Genomic DNA, 15494 nt, shown 5'->3' with positions numbered 1-15494 from the left:
AACGCAATGTACTAACCACTATACGATCACGGGGAGATTGAATTCTGATAAAGAAAAAATGACCAATAAATGGAAGCTTCCTGTGGAGTTCTAAGCTTTTTGCTTATGATCTTAAACAAGGTACGAATGCATACTCAGTATTGGGGCTTACAGAACAACACAAAGACAAACAAGTAAAGTTAAAAAAAATGCCGTGACCAGGACTCGAACCTGGGTTATTGCGGCCACAACGCAATGTACTAACCACTATACGATCACGGGGAGATTGAATTCTGATAAAGAAAAAATGACCAATAAATGGAAGCTTCCTGTGGAGTTCTAAGCTTTTTGCTTATGATCTTAAACAATGTACGAGTGCAGACTCAGTATTGGGGCTTAAAGAACAACACAAAGACAAACAAATAAAGTTAAAAAAATGCCGTGACCAGAAATCGAACCTGGGTTATTGCGGCCACAACGCAAAGTATTAACCACTATACGATCACGGCGAGATTGAATTCAGATAAAGAAAAAATGACAAATAATTTGAAGCTTCCTGTGAAGTTCTAAGCTTTTTGCTTATGCTTTTGAACATGATGGGAGTGCATACTCAGTATTAGGGCTTATAGAACAACACGAAGACAAAAAAGTAAAGTTGAAAAAAAAATGCTGTGACCAGGATTCGAATCTGTGTTATTGCGGCCACAACGCAATGTACTAACCACTATACGATCACGGCGAGTTTGAACTCAGATAAAGACAAAATGACAAATAAATGGAAGCTTCCTGTGGAGTTCTAAGCTTTTTGCTTATGCTCTTAAACAAGGTACCAGTGAATACTCAGTATTGAGGGTTAACGAACAACACAAAGACAAACAAGTAGAGTTGAAAAAAATGCAGTGACCAGGATTCGAACCTGGATTATTGCGGCCACAACGCAATGTACCAACCACTATACGATCACGGGGAGATTGAATTCAGATAAAGAAAAAATGACAAATAAATGGAAGCTTCCTGTGGAGTTCTAAGCTTTTTGCTTATTCTCTTAAACAAGGTACGAGTTCATACTCAGTATTGGGGGTTAAAGAACAACACGAAGACAAACAAGTAAAGTTGAAAAAAAAAATGCCGTGACCAGGATTCGAACCTGGGTTATTGTGGCCACAACGCAATGTACTAACCACTATACGATCACGGCGAGATTGAGTTCATATAAAGAAAAAATGACAAATAAATGGAAGCTTCCTGTGGAGTTCTAAGCTTTTTGCTTATTCTCTTAAACAAGGTACGAGTTCATACTCAGTATTGGGGGTTAAAGAACAACACGAAGACAAACAAGTAAAGTTGAAAAAAAAAATGCCGTGACCAGGATTCGAACCTGGGTTATTGTGGCCACAACGCAATGTACTAACCACTATTCGATCACGGCGAGATTGAATTCAGATAAAGAAAAAATGACAAATAAATGGAAGCTTCCCATGGAGTTCTAAGCTTTTTGCTTATGCTCTTAAACAAGGTACGAGTTCATACTCAGTATTGGGGCTTACAGAACAACACGAAGACAAACAAGTAAAGTTAAGAAAAAAAATGCCGTGACCAGGATTCGAACCTGGGTTATTGCGGCCACAACGCAATGTACTAACCACTATACGATCACGGCCAGATTGAATTCAGATAAAGAAAAAATGACAAATAAATGGAAGCTTCCCATGGAGTTCTAAGCTTTTTGCTTATGCTCTTAAACAAGGTACGAGTTCATACTCAGTATTGGGGCTTACAGAACAACACGAAGACAAACAAGTAAAGTTGAAAAAAAATAAAATGATTAGGATTCGAACCTGGGTTATTGCGGCAACAACGCAATGTACTAACCAGTATACAATCAAGGGGAGATTGAATTCAGATAAAGAAAAACATGACAAATAAATGGAAGCTTCCTGTGGAGTTCTAAGCTTTTTGCTTTTGCTATTAAACAAGGTACGAGTGCAGACTCAGTATTGGGGCTTAAAGAACAACACAAAGACAAACAAATAAAGTTAAAAAGATGCCGTGACCAGGAATCGAACCTGGGTTACTGCGGCCACAACGCAATCTACTAACCACTATACGATCACGCCGAGATTGATTTGAGATAAAGAAAAAATAACAAATAAATGGAAGATTCCTATGCAGTTCTAAGCTTTTTGCTTATGCTCTTGAACAAGATAGGAGTGCATACACAGTATTGGGGCTTACAGAACAACACGAAGACAAACAAGTAAAGTTAAGAAAAAAAAATGCCGTGACCAGGATTCGAACCTGGGTTATTGCGGCCACAACGCAATGTACTGACCACTATACGATCACGGCGAGATTGAATTCAGATAAAGAAAAAATGACAAATAAATGGAAGCTTCCCATGGAGTTCTAAGCTTTTTGCTTATGCTCTTAAACAAGGTATGAGTTCATACTCAGTATTGGGGCTTACAGAACAACACGAAGACAAACAAGTAAAGTTGAAAAAATATGCCGTGACCAGGTTTCGAACCTGGGTTATTGCGACCACAACGCAATGTACTAACCAGTTTACGATCACTTCGAGATTGATTTGAGATAAAAAAATGACAAAGAGAGGAGTTCTAAACTTTTTGCTTATGCTCTTGAACAAGGTACGAGTGCATACTCAGTACCGGGTCTTACAGAAAAACACGAAGACAAACAAGTAATGTTAAAAAAAATGCCGTGACCAGGACTCGAACCTGGGTTATTGCGGCCACAACGCAATGTACTAACCACTATACGATCACGGGGAGATTGAATTCTGATAAAGAAAAAATGACCAATAAATGGAAGCTTCCTGTGGAGTTCTAAGCTTTTTGCTTATGATCTTAAACAAGGTACGAATGCATACACAGTATTGGGGCTTACAGAACAACACAAAGACAAACAAGTAAAGTTAAAAAAAATGCCGTGACCAGGACTCGAACCTGGGTTATTGCGGCCACAACGCAATGTACTAACCACTATACGATCACGGGGAGATTGATTTGAGATAAAGAAAAAATAACAAATAAATGGAAGCTTCCTATGCAGTTCTAAGCTTTTTGCTTATGCTCTTGAACAAGATAGGAGTGCATACACAGTATTGGGGCTTACAGAACAACACGAAGACAAACAAGTAAAGTTAAGAAAAAAAATGCCGTGACCAGGATTCGAACCTGGGTTATTGCGGCCACAACGCAATGTACTTACCACTATACGATCACGGCGAGATTGAATTCAGATAAAGAAAAAATGACAAATAAATGGAAGCTTCCTGTGGAGTTCTAAGCTTTTTGCTTATGCTCTTGAGCAAGATAGGATTGCAGACTTAGAATCGGGGCTTACAGAACAACACGAAGACAATCAAGTAAAGTTGAAAAAAAAATGCCGTGACCAGGATTCGAACCTGTGTTATTGCGGCCACAACGCAATGTTCTAACCACTATACGATCACGGCGAGATTGATTTCATATAAAGAAAAAATGACAAATAAATGGAAGCTTCCTGTGGAGTTCTAAGCTTTTTGCTTATGCTCTTAAACAACGTACGAGTGCATACTCAGTATCGGGGCTTACAGAACAACAAGAAGACAAACAAGTAAAGTTGAAAAAAAAATGCCGTGACCAGGATTCGAACCTGTGTTATTGCGGCCACAACGCAATGTACTTACCACTATACGATCACGGCGAGATTGAATTCAGATAAAGAAAAAATAACAAATAAATGGAAGCTTCCTGTGGGGTTCTAAGCTTTTCGCTTATGCTCTTGAACAAGATAGGAGTGCAGACTCAGTATTGGGGCTTAAAGAACAACACAACGACAAACAAGTAAAGTTGAAAATAAATGACATGACCAGAATTCGAACCTGTGTTATTTTGGCCACAACGCAATGTACTAACAAGTATACAATCACGGGGAGATTGAATTCAGATAAAGAAAAACATGACAAATAAATGGAAGCTTCCTGTGGAGTTCTAAGCTTTTTGCTTATGATCTTAAACAAGGTACGAATGCATACTCAGTATTGGGGCTTACAGAACAACACAAAGACAAACAAGTAAAGTTAAAAAAAATGCCGTGACCAGGACTCGAACCTGGGTTATTGCGGCCACAACGCAATGTACTAACCACTATACGATCACGCCGAGATTGATTTGAGATAAAGAAAAAATAACAAATAAATGGAAGCTTCCTATGGAGTTCTAAGCTTTTTGCTTATGCTCTTGAACAAGATAGGAGTGCATACGCAGTATTGGGGCTTACAGAACAACACGAAGACAAACAAGTAAAGTTAAGAAAAAAAATGCCGTGACCAGGATTCGAACCTGGGTTATTGCGGCCACAACGCAATGTACTAACCACAATACGATCACGGCGAGATTGAATTCAGATAAAGAAAAAATGACAAATAAATGGAAGCTTCCCATGGAGTTCTAAGCTTTTTGCTTATGCTCTTAAACAAGGTACGAGTTCATACTCAGTATTGGGGCTTACAGAACAACACGAAGACAAACAAGTAAAGTTGAAAAAAAAATAAAATGATTAGAATTCGAACCTGGGTTATTGCGGCAACAACGCAATGTACTAACCAGTATACAATAAAGGGGAGATTGAATTCAGATAAAGAAAAACATGACAAATAAATGGAAGCTTCCTGTGGAGTTCTAAGCTTTTTGCTTTTGCTATTAAACAAGGTACGAGTGCAGACTCAGTATTGGGGCTTAAAGAACAACACAAAGACAAACAAATAAAGTTAAAAAGATGCCGTGACCAGGAATCGAACCTGGGTTACTGCGGCCACAACGCAATCTACTAACCACTATACGATCACGCCGAGATTGATTTGAGATAAAGAAAAAATAACAAATAAATGGAAGCTTCCTATGCAGTTCTAAGCTTTTTGCTTATGCTCTTGAACAAGATAGGAGTGCATACACAGTATTGGGGCTTACAGAACAACACGAAGACAAACAATTAAAGTTAAGAAAAAAAATGCCGTGACTAGGATTCGAACCTGGGTTATTGCGGCCACAACGCAATGTACTGACCACTATACGATCACGGCGAGATTGAATTCAGATAAAGAAAAAATGACAAATAAATGGAAGCTTCCCATGGAGTTCTAAGCTTTTTGCTTATGCTCTTAAACAAGGTATGAGTTCATACTCAGTATTGGGGCTTACAGAACAACACGAAGACAAACAAGTAAAGTTGAAAAAATATGCCGTGACCAGGTTTCGAACCTGGTTTATTGCGACCACAACGCAATGTACTAACCAGTTTACGATCACTTCGAGATTGATTTGAGATAAAAAAAATGACAAAGAGAGGAGTTCTAAACTTTTTGCTTATGCTCTTGAACAAGGTACGAGTGCATACTCAGTACAGGGTCTTACAGAAAAACACGAAGACAAACAAGTAATGTTAAAAAAATGCCGTGACCAGGACTCGAACCTGGGTTATTGCGGCCACAACGCAATGTACTAACCACTATACGATCACGGGGAGATTGAATTCTGATAAAGAAAAAATGACCAATAAATGGAAGCTTCCTGTGGAGTTCTAAACTTTTTGCTTATGATCTTAAACAAGGTACGAATGCATACTCAGTATTGGGGCTTACAGAACAACACAAAGACAAACAAGTAAAGTTAAAAAAAATGCCGTGACCAGGACTCGAACCTGGGTTATTGCGGCCACAACGCAAAGTACTAACCACTATACGATCACGGGGAGATTGAATTCTGATAAAGAAAAAATGACCAATAAATGGAAGCTTCCTGTGGAGTTCTAAGCTTTTTGCTTATGATCTTAAACAAGGTACGAGTGCAGACTCAGTATTGGGGCTTAAAGAACAACACAAAGACAAACAAATAAAGTTAAAAAAATGCCGTGACCAGGAATCGAACCTGGGTTAATGCTCCCACAACGCAATCTACTAACCACTATACGATCACGCCGAGATTGATTTGAGATAAAGAAAAAATAACAAATAAATGGAAGCTTCCTATGGAGTTCTAAGCTTTTTGCTTATGCTCTTGAACAAGATAGGAGTGCATACGCAGTATTGGGGCTTACAGAACAACACGAAGACAAACAAGTAAAGTTAAGAAAAAAAATGCCGTGACCAGGATTCGAACCTGGGTTATTGCGGCCACAACGCAATGTACTAACCACAATACGATTACGGCGAGATTGAATTCAGATAAAGAAAAAATGACAAATAAATGGAAGCTTCCCATGGAGTTCTTATCTTTTTGCTTATGCTCTTAAACAAGGTACGAGTTCATACTCAGTATTGGGGCTTACAGAACAACACGAAGACAAACAAGTAAAGTTGAAAAAAAAATAAAATGATTAGAATTCGAACCTGGGTTATTGCGGCAACAACGCAATGTACTAACCAGTATACAATCAAGGGGAGATTGAATTCAGATAAAGAAAAACATGACAAATAAATGGAAGCTTCCTGTGGAGTTCTAAGCTTTTTGCTTATGCTCTTAAACAAGGTATGAGTTCATACTCAGTATTGGGGCTTAAAGAACAACACGAAGACAAACAAGTAAAGTTGAAAAAATATGCCGTGACCAGGTTTCGAACCTGGGTTATTGCGACCACAACGCAATGTACTAACCAGTTTACGATCACATCGAGATTGATTTGAGATAAAAAAAATGACAAAGAGAGGAGTTCTAAACTTTTTGCTTATGCTCTTGAACAAGGTACGAGTGCATACTCAGTACCGGGTCTTACAGAAAAACACGAAGACAAACAAGTAATGTTAAAAAAAATGCCGTGACCAGGACTCGAACCTGGGTTATTGCGGCCACAACGCAATGTACTAACCACTATACGATCACGGGGAGATTGAATTCTGATAAAGAAAAAATGACCAATAAATGGAAGCTTCCTGTGGAGTTCTAAGCTTTTTGCTTATGATCTTAAACAAGGTACGAATGCATACTCAGTATTGGGGCTTACAGAACAACACAAAGACAAACAAGTAAAGTTAAAAAAAATTCCGTGACCAGGACTCGAACCTGGGTTATTGCGGCCACAACGCAATGCACTAACCACTATACGATCACGAGGAGATTGAATTCTGATAAAGAAAAAATGACCAATAAATGGAAGCTTCCTGTGGAGTTCTAAGCTTTTTGCTTATGATCTTAAACAAGGTACGAGTGCAGACTAAGTATTGAGGCTTAAAGAACAACACAAAGACAAACAAATAAAGTTAAAAAAAATGCCGTGACCAGGAATCGAACCTGGGTTACTGCTGCCACAACGCAATCTACTAACCACTATACGATCACTCCGAGATTGATTTGAGATAAAGAAAAAATAACAAATAAATGGAAGCTTCCTATGCAGTTCTAAGCTTTTTGCTTATGCTCTTGAACAAGATAGGAGTGCATAAACAGTATTGGGGCTTACAGAACAACACGAAGACAAACAAGTAAAGTTAAGAAAAAAAATGCCGTGACCAGGATTCGAACCTGGGTTATTGCGGCCACAACGCAATGTACTGACCACTATACGTTCACGGCGAGATTGAATTCAGATAAAGAAAAAATGACAAATAAATGGAAGCTTCCCATGGAGTTCTAAGCTTTTTGCTTATGCTCTTAAACAAGGTATGAGTTCATACTCAGTATTGGGGCTTACAGAACAACACGAAGACAAACAAGTAAAGTTGAAAAAATATGCCGTGACCAGGTTTCGAACCTGGGTTATTGCGACCACAACGCAATGTACTAACCAGTTTACGATCACTTGGAGATTGATTTGAGATAAAAAAAATGACAAAGAGAGGAGTTCTAAACTTTTTGCTTATGCTCTTGAACAAGGTACGAGTGCATACTCAGTACCGTGTCTTACAGAAAAACACGAAGACAAACAAGTAATGTTAAAAAAAATGCCGTGACCAGGACTCGAACCTGGGTTATTGCGGCCACAACGCAATGTACTAACCACTATACGATCACGGGAAGATTGAATTGTGATAAAGAAAAAATGACCAATAAATGGAAGCTTCCTGTGGAGTTCTAAGCTTTTTGCTTATGATCTTAAACAAGGTACGAATGCATACTCAGTATTGGGGCTTACAGAACAACACAAAGACAAACAAGTAAAGTTAAAAAAAATGCCGTGACCATGACTCGAACCTGGGTTATTGCGGCCACAACGCAATGTACTAACCACTATACGATCACGGGGAGATTGAATTCTGATAAAGAAAAAATGACCAATAAATGGAAGCTTCCTGTGGAGTTATTAGCTTTTTGCCTATGATCTTAAACAAGGTACGAGTGCAGACTCAGTATTGGGGCTTAAAGAACAACACAAAGACAAACAAATAAAGTTAAAAAAATGCCGTGACCAAGAATCGAACCTGGGTTACTGCTGCCACAACGCAATCTACTAACCACTATACGATCACGCCGAGATTGATTTGGGATAAAGAAAAAATAACAAATAAATGGAAGCTTCCTATGGAGTTCTAAGCTTTTTGCTTATGCTCTTGAACAAAATAGGAGTGCATACGCAGTATTGGGGCTTACAGAACAACACGAAGACAAACAAGTAAAGTTAAGAAAAAAAAATGCCGTGACCAGGATTCGAACCTGGGTTATTGCGGCCACAACGCAATGTACTAACCACAATACGATCACGGCGAGATTGAATTCAGATAAAGAAAAAAATGACAAATAAATGGAAGCATCCCATGGAGTTCTAAGCTTTCTGCTTATGCTCTTAAACAAGGTACGAGTTCATACTCAGTATTGTGGCTTACAGAACAACACGAAGACAAACAAGTAAAGTTGAAAAAAAATGAAATGATTAGGATTCGAACCTGGGTTATTGCGGCAACAACGCAATGTACTAACCAGTATACAATCACGGGGAGATTGAATTCAGATAAAGAAAAACATGACAAATAAATGGAAGCTTCCTGTGGATTTCTAAGCTTTTTGCTTATGCTCTTAAACAAGGTACGAGTGCAGACTCAGTATTGGGGCTTAAAGAACAACACAAAGCCAAACAAGTAAAGTTGAAAAAAAATAAAATGATTAGGATTCGAACCTGGGTTATTGCGGCCACAACGCAATGTACTAACCACTATACCATCACGGCGAGGATGATTTGAGACAAAGAAAACCTGATAAATAAATGGAAGCTTCCTGTGGAGTTCTAAGCTTTTTGCTTTTGCTATTAAACAAGGTACGAGTGCAGACTCAGTATTGGGGCTTAAAGAACAACACAAAGACAAACAAATAAAGTTAAAAATGCCGTGACCAGGAATCGAACCTAGGTTACTGCGACCACAACGCAATCTACTAACCACTATACGATCACGCCGAGATTGATTTGAGATAAAGAAAAAATAACAAATAAATGGAAGCTTCCTATGCAGTTCTAAGCTTTTTGCTTATGCTCTTGAACAAGATAGGAGTGCATACACAGTATTGGGGCTTACAGAACAACACGAAGACAAACAAGTAAAGTTAAGAAAAAAAATGCCGTGACCAGGATTCGAACCTGGGTTATTGCGGCCACAACGCAATGTACTAACCACTATACGATCACGGCGAGATTGAATTCAGATAAAGAAAAAATGACAAATAAATGGAAGCTTCCCATGGAGTTCTAAGCTTTTTGCTTATGCTCTTAAACAAGGTACGAGTTCATACTCAGTATTGGGGCTTACAGAACAACACGAAGACAAACAAGTAAAGTTGAAAAAAAAATAAAATGATTAGGATTCGAACCTTGGTTATTGCGGCAACAACGCAATGTACTAACCAGTATACAATCAAGGGGAGATTGAATTCAGATAACGAAAAACATGACAAATAAATGGAAGCTTCCTGTGGAGTTCTAAGCTTTTTGCTTTTGCAATTAAACAAGGTACGAGTGCAGACTCAGTATTGGGGCTTAAAGAACAACACAAAGACAAACAAATAAAGTTAAAAAGATGCCGTGACCAGGAATCGAACCTGGGTTACTGCGGCCACAACGCAATCTACTAACCACTATACGATCACGCCGAGATTGATTTGAGATAAAGAAAAAATAACAAATAAATGGAAGCTTCCTATGCAGTTCTAAGCTTTTTGCTTATGCTCTTGAACAAGATAGGAGTGCATACACAGTATTGGGGCTTACAGAACAACAAGAAGACAAACAAGTAAAGTTAAGAAAAAAATGCCGTGACCAGGATTCGAACCTGGGTTATTGCGGCCACAACGCAATGTACTGACCACTATACGATCACGGCGAGATTGAATTCAGATAAAGAAAAAATGACAAATAAATGGAAGCTTCCCATGGAGTTCTAAGCTTTTTGCTTATGCTCTTAAACAAGGTATGAGTTCATACTCAGTATTGGGGCTTACAGAACAACACGAAGACAAACAAGTAAAGTTGAAAAAATATGCCGTGACCAGGTTTCGAACCTGGGTTATTGCGACCACAACGCAATGTACTAACCAGTTTACGATCACTTCGAGATTGATTTGAGATAAAAAAAATGACAAAGAGAGGAGTTCTAAACTTTTTGCTTATGCTCTTGAACAAGGTACGAGTGCATACTCAGTACCGGGTCTTACAGAAAAACACGAAGACAAACAAGTAATGTTAAAAAAAATGCCGTGACCAGGACTCGAACCTGGGTTATTGCGGCCACAACGCAATGTACTAACCACTATACGATCACGGGGAGATTGAATTCTGATAAAGAAAAAATGACCAATAAATGGAAGCTTCCTGTGGAGTTCTAAGCTTTTTGCTTATGATCTTAAACAAGGTACGAATGCATACTCAGTATTGGGGCTTACAGAACAACACAAAGACAAACAAGTAAAGTTAAAAAAATGCCGTGACCAGGACTCGAACCTGGGTTATTGCGGCCACAACGCAATGTACTAACCACTATACGATCACGGGGAGATTGAATTCTGATAAAGAAAAAATGACCAATAAATGGAAGCTTCCTGTGGAGTTCTAAGCTTTTTGCTTATGATCTTAAACAAGGTACGAGAAAAAAAAATGCCGTGACCAGGATTCGGACCTGGGTTATTGCGGCCAATACTGAGTCTGCACTAACCTGAGTCTGCAATAACCTGGGTTATTGCGGCCACAACGCAATGTTCTATCCACTATACGATCACGGCAAAATTGATTTCATATAAAGAAAAAATGACAAATAAATGGAAGCTTCCTATGCAGTTCTAAGCTTTTTGCTTATGCTCTTGAACAAGATAGGAGTGCATACACAGTATTGGGGCTTACAGAACAACACGAAGACAAACAAGTAATGTTAAAAAAAATGCCGTGACCAGGACTCGAACCTGGGTTATTGCGGCCACAACGCAATGTACTAACCACTATACGATCACGGGAAGATTGAATTGTGATAAAGAAAAAATGACCAATAAATGGAAGCTTCCTGTGGAGTTCTAAGCTTTTTGCTTATGATCTTAAACAAGGTACGAATGCATACTCAGTATTGGGGCTTACAGAACAACACAAAGACAAACAAGTAAAGTTAAAAAAAATGCCGTGACCATGACTCGAACCTGGGTTATTGCGGCCACAACGCAATGTACTAACCACTATACGATCACGGGGAGATTAAATTCTGATAAAGAAAAAATGACCAATAAATGGAAGCTTCCTGTGGAGTTATTAGCTTTTTGCCTATGATCTTAAACAAGGTACGAGTGCAGACTCAGTATTGGGGCTTAAAGAACAACACAAAGACAAACAAATAAAGTTAAAAAAATGCCGTGACCAAGAATCGAACCTGGGTTACTGCTGCCACAACGCAATCTACTAACCACTATACGATCACGCCGAGATTGATTTGAGATAAAGAAGAAATAACAAATAAATGGAAGCTTCCTATGGAGTTCTAAGCTTTTTGCTTATGCTCTTGAACAAAATAGGAGTGCATACGCAGTATTGGGGCTTACAGAACAACACGAAGACAAACAAGTAAAGTTAAGAAAAAAAAATGCCGTGACCAGGATTCGAACCTGGGTTATTGCGGCCACAACGCAATGTACTAACCACAATACGATCACGGCGAGATTGAATTCAGATAAAGAAAAAAATGACAAATAAATGGAAGCATCCCATGGAGTTCTAAGCTTTCTGCTTATGCTCTTAAACAAGGTACGAGTTCATACTCAGTATTGTGGCTTACAGAACAACACGAAGACAAACAAGTAAAGTTGAAAAAAAATGAAATGATTAGGATTCGAACCTGGGTTATTGCGGCAACAACGCAATGTACTAACCAGTATACAATCACGGGGAGATTGAATTCAGATAAAGAAAAACATGACAAATAAATGGAAGCTTCCTGTGGATTTCTAAGCTTTTTGCTTATGCTCTTAAACAAGGTACGAGTGCAGACTCAGTATTGGGGCTTAAAGAACAACACAAAGCCAAACAAGTAAAGTTGAAAAAAAATAAAATGATTAGGATTCGAACCTGGGTTATTGCGGCCACAACGCAATGTACTAACCACTATACGATCACGGCGACCTTGATTTCATATAAAGAAAAAATGACAAATAAATGGAATCTTCCTGTGGAGTTCTAAGCTTTTTGCTTATGCTCTTAAACAACGTATGAGTGCATACTCAGTATCAGGGCTTACAGAACAACAGGAAGACAAACAAGTAAAGTTGAAAAAAAATGCAGTGACCAGGAATCGAACCTAGGTTACTGCGACCACAACGCAATCTACTAACCACTATACGATCACGCCGAGATTGATTTGAGATAAAGAAAAAATAACAAATAAATGGAAGCTTCCTATGCAGTTCTAAGCTTTTTGCTTATGCTCTTGAACAAGATAGGAGTGCATACACAGTATTGGGGCTTACAGAACAACACGAAGACAAACAAGTAAAGTTAAGAAAAAAAATGCCGTGACCAGGATTCGAACCTGGATTATTGCGGCCACAACGCAATGTACTAACCACTATACGATCACGGCCAGATTGAATTCAGATAAAGAAAAAATGACAAATAAATGGAAGCTTCCCATGGAGTTCTAAGCTTTTTGCTTATGCTCTTAAACAAGGTACGAGTTCATACTCAGTATTGGGGCTTACAGAACAACACGAAGACAAACAAGTAAAGTTGAAAAAAAATAAAATGATTAGGATTCGAACCTGGGTTATTGCGGCAACAACGCAATGTACTAACCAGTATACAATCAAGGGGAGATTGAATTCAGATAAAGAAAAACATGACAAATAAATGGAAGCTTCCTGTGGAGTTCTAAGCTTTTTGCTTTTGCTATTAAACAAGGTACGAGTGCAGACTCAGTATTGGGGCTTAAAGAACAACACAAAGACAAACAAGTAAAGTTAAAAAGATGCCGTGACCAGGAATCGAACCTGGGTTACTGCGGCCACAACGCAATCTACTAACCACTATACGATCACGCCGAGATTGATTTGAGATAAAGAAAAAATAACAAATAAATGGAAGCTTCCTATGCAGTTCTAAGCTTTTTGCTTATGCTCTTGAACAAGATAGGAGTGCATACACAGTATTGGGGCTTACAGAACAACACGAAGACAAACAAGTAAAGTTGAGAAAAAAAAATGCCGTGACCAGGATTCGAACCTGGGTTATTGCGGCCACAACGCAATGTACTGACCACTATACAATCACGGCGAGATTGAATTCAGATAAAGAAAAAATGACAAATAAATGGAAGCTTACCATGGAGTTCTAAGCTTTTTGCTTATGCTCTTAAACAAGGTATGAGTTCATACTCCGTATTGGGGCTTACAGAACAACACGAAGACAAACAAGTAAAGTTGAAAAAATATGCCGTGACCAGGTTTCGAACCTGGGTTATTGCGACCACAACGCAATGTACTAACCAGTTTACGATCACTTCTAGATTGATTTGAGATAAAAAAAATGACAAAGAGAGGAGTTCTAAACTTTTTGCTTATGCTCTTGAACAAGGTACGAGAGCATACTCAGTACCGGGTCTTACAGAAAAACAGGAAGACAAACAAGTAATGTTAAAAAAAATGCCGTGACCAGGACTCGAACCTGGGTTATTGCGGCCACAACGCAATGTACTAACCAATATACGATCACGGGGAGATTGAATTCTGATAAAGAAAAAATGACCAATAAATGGTAGCTTCCTGTGGAGTTCTAAGCTTTTTGCTTATGATCTTAAACAAGGTACGAATGCATACTCAGTATTGGGGCTTACAGAACAACACAAAGACAAACAAGTAAAGTTAAAAAAAAATGCCGTGACCAGGACTCGAACCTGGGTTATTGCGGCCACAACGCAATGTACTAACCACTATACTATCACGGGGAGATTGAATTCTGATAGAGAAAAAATAACCAATAAATGGAAGCTTCCTGTGGAGTTCTAAGCTTTTTGCTTATGATCTTAAACAAGGTACGAGTGCAGACTCAGTATTGGGGCTTAAAGAACAACACAAAGACAAACAAATAAAGTTAAAAAAATGCCGTGACCAGGAATCGAACCTGGGTTATTGCGGCCACAACGCAAAGTATTAACCACTATACGATCACGGCGAGACTGAATTCAGATAAAGAAAAAATGACAAATAATTTGAAGCTTCCTATGCAGTTCTAAGCTTTTTGCTTATGCTCTTGAACAAGATAGGAGTGCATACACAGTATTGGGGCTTACAGAACAACACGAAGACAAACAAGTAAAGTTGAAAAAAAAATAAAATGATTAGGATTCGAACCTGGGTTATTGCGGCAACAACGCAATGTACTAACCAGTATACAATCAAGGGGAGATTGAATTCAGATAAAGAAAAACATGACAAATAAATGGAAGCTTCCTATGCAGTTCTAAGCTTTTTGCTTATGCTCTTGAACAAGATAGGAGTGCATACACAGTATTGGGGCTTACAGAACAACACGAAGACAAACAAGTAAAGTTAAGAAAAAAAAATGCCGTGACCAGGATTCGAACCTGGGTTATTGCGGCCACAACGCAATGTACTGACCACTATACAATCACGGCGAGATTGAATTCAGATAAAGAAAAAATGACAAATAAATGGAAGCTTCCCATGGAGTTCTAAGCTTTTTGCTTATGCTCTTAAACAAGGTATGAGTTCATACTCAGTATTGGGGCTTACAGAACAACACGAAGACAAACAAGTAAAGTTGAAAAAATATGCCGTGACCAGGTTTCGAACCTGGGTTATTGCGACCACAACGCAATGTACTAACCAGTTTACGATCACTTCGAGATTGATTTGAGATAAAAAAAAATGACAAAGAGAGGAGTTCTAAACTTTTTGCTTATGCTCTTGAACAAGGTACGAGAGCATACTCAGTACCGGGTCTTACAGAAAAACACGAAGACAAACAAGTAATGTTAAAAAAAATGCCGTGACCAGGACTCGAACCTGGGTTATTGCGGCCACAACGCAATGTACTAACCACTATAC

The 15494-nt window shown here is 38.6% G+C and overlaps 15 non-coding genes across 15 annotated transcripts; all 15 read right to left on the bottom strand.

The window, feature by feature from the left end:
• Positions 1-1105: 1105 nt before the first annotated feature.
• Trnah-gug lies at positions 1106-1177 on the bottom strand. Its single transcript has one exon. It is a non-coding gene; the product is annotated as a tRNA-His (tRNA).
• A 390-nt stretch (positions 1178-1567) lies between these two features.
• Trnah-gug lies at positions 1568-1639 on the bottom strand. The gene has a single exon. It is a non-coding gene; the product is annotated as a tRNA-His (tRNA).
• A 617-nt stretch (positions 1640-2256) lies between these two features.
• Trnah-gug lies at positions 2257-2328 on the bottom strand. Its single transcript has one exon. It is a non-coding gene; the product is annotated as a tRNA-His (tRNA).
• An 827-nt stretch (positions 2329-3155) lies between these two features.
• Trnah-gug lies at positions 3156-3227 on the bottom strand. The gene has a single exon. It is a non-coding gene; the product is annotated as a tRNA-His (tRNA).
• Positions 3228-3615: 388 nt separating this feature from the next.
• Trnah-gug lies at positions 3616-3687 on the bottom strand. Its single transcript has one exon. It is a non-coding gene; the product is annotated as a tRNA-His (tRNA).
• A 386-nt stretch (positions 3688-4073) lies between these two features.
• On the bottom strand, positions 4074-4145 carry Trnah-gug. The gene has a single exon. It is a non-coding gene; the product is annotated as a tRNA-His (tRNA).
• Positions 4146-4993: 848 nt separating this feature from the next.
• Positions 4994-5065, bottom strand: Trnah-gug. Its single transcript has one exon. It is a non-coding gene; the product is annotated as a tRNA-His (tRNA).
• A 2413-nt stretch (positions 5066-7478) lies between these two features.
• Trnah-gug lies at positions 7479-7550 on the bottom strand. Its single transcript has one exon. It is a non-coding gene; the product is annotated as a tRNA-His (tRNA).
• A 1972-nt stretch (positions 7551-9522) lies between these two features.
• On the bottom strand, positions 9523-9594 carry Trnah-gug. The gene has a single exon. It is a non-coding gene; the product is annotated as a tRNA-His (tRNA).
• Positions 9595-10210: 616 nt separating this feature from the next.
• On the bottom strand, positions 10211-10282 carry Trnah-gug. Its single transcript has one exon. It is a non-coding gene; the product is annotated as a tRNA-His (tRNA).
• A 2658-nt stretch (positions 10283-12940) lies between these two features.
• Positions 12941-13012, bottom strand: Trnah-gug. Its single transcript has one exon. It is a non-coding gene; the product is annotated as a tRNA-His (tRNA).
• Positions 13013-13629: 617 nt separating this feature from the next.
• Trnah-gug lies at positions 13630-13701 on the bottom strand. The gene has a single exon. It is a non-coding gene; the product is annotated as a tRNA-His (tRNA).
• A 598-nt stretch (positions 13702-14299) lies between these two features.
• Trnah-gug lies at positions 14300-14371 on the bottom strand. Its single transcript has one exon. It is a non-coding gene; the product is annotated as a tRNA-His (tRNA).
• A 155-nt stretch (positions 14372-14526) lies between these two features.
• On the bottom strand, positions 14527-14598 carry Trnah-gug. Its single transcript has one exon. It is a non-coding gene; the product is annotated as a tRNA-His (tRNA).
• Positions 14599-14989: 391 nt separating this feature from the next.
• Trnah-gug lies at positions 14990-15061 on the bottom strand. Its single transcript has one exon. It is a non-coding gene; the product is annotated as a tRNA-His (tRNA).
• Between the last annotated feature and the right edge of the window lie 433 nt (positions 15062-15494).

The sequence above is a fragment of the Nematostella vectensis genome, chromosome 5 (genome assembly GCF_932526225.1).
Source record: "Nematostella vectensis chromosome 5, jaNemVect1.1, whole genome shotgun sequence".
Taxonomy (NCBI): Eukaryota; Metazoa; Cnidaria; class Anthozoa; order Actiniaria; family Edwardsiidae; genus Nematostella; species Nematostella vectensis.
The sequence above is the reverse complement of the archived record's forward strand: the minus strand, read 5'-3'. Positions and strand labels throughout refer to the sequence as shown.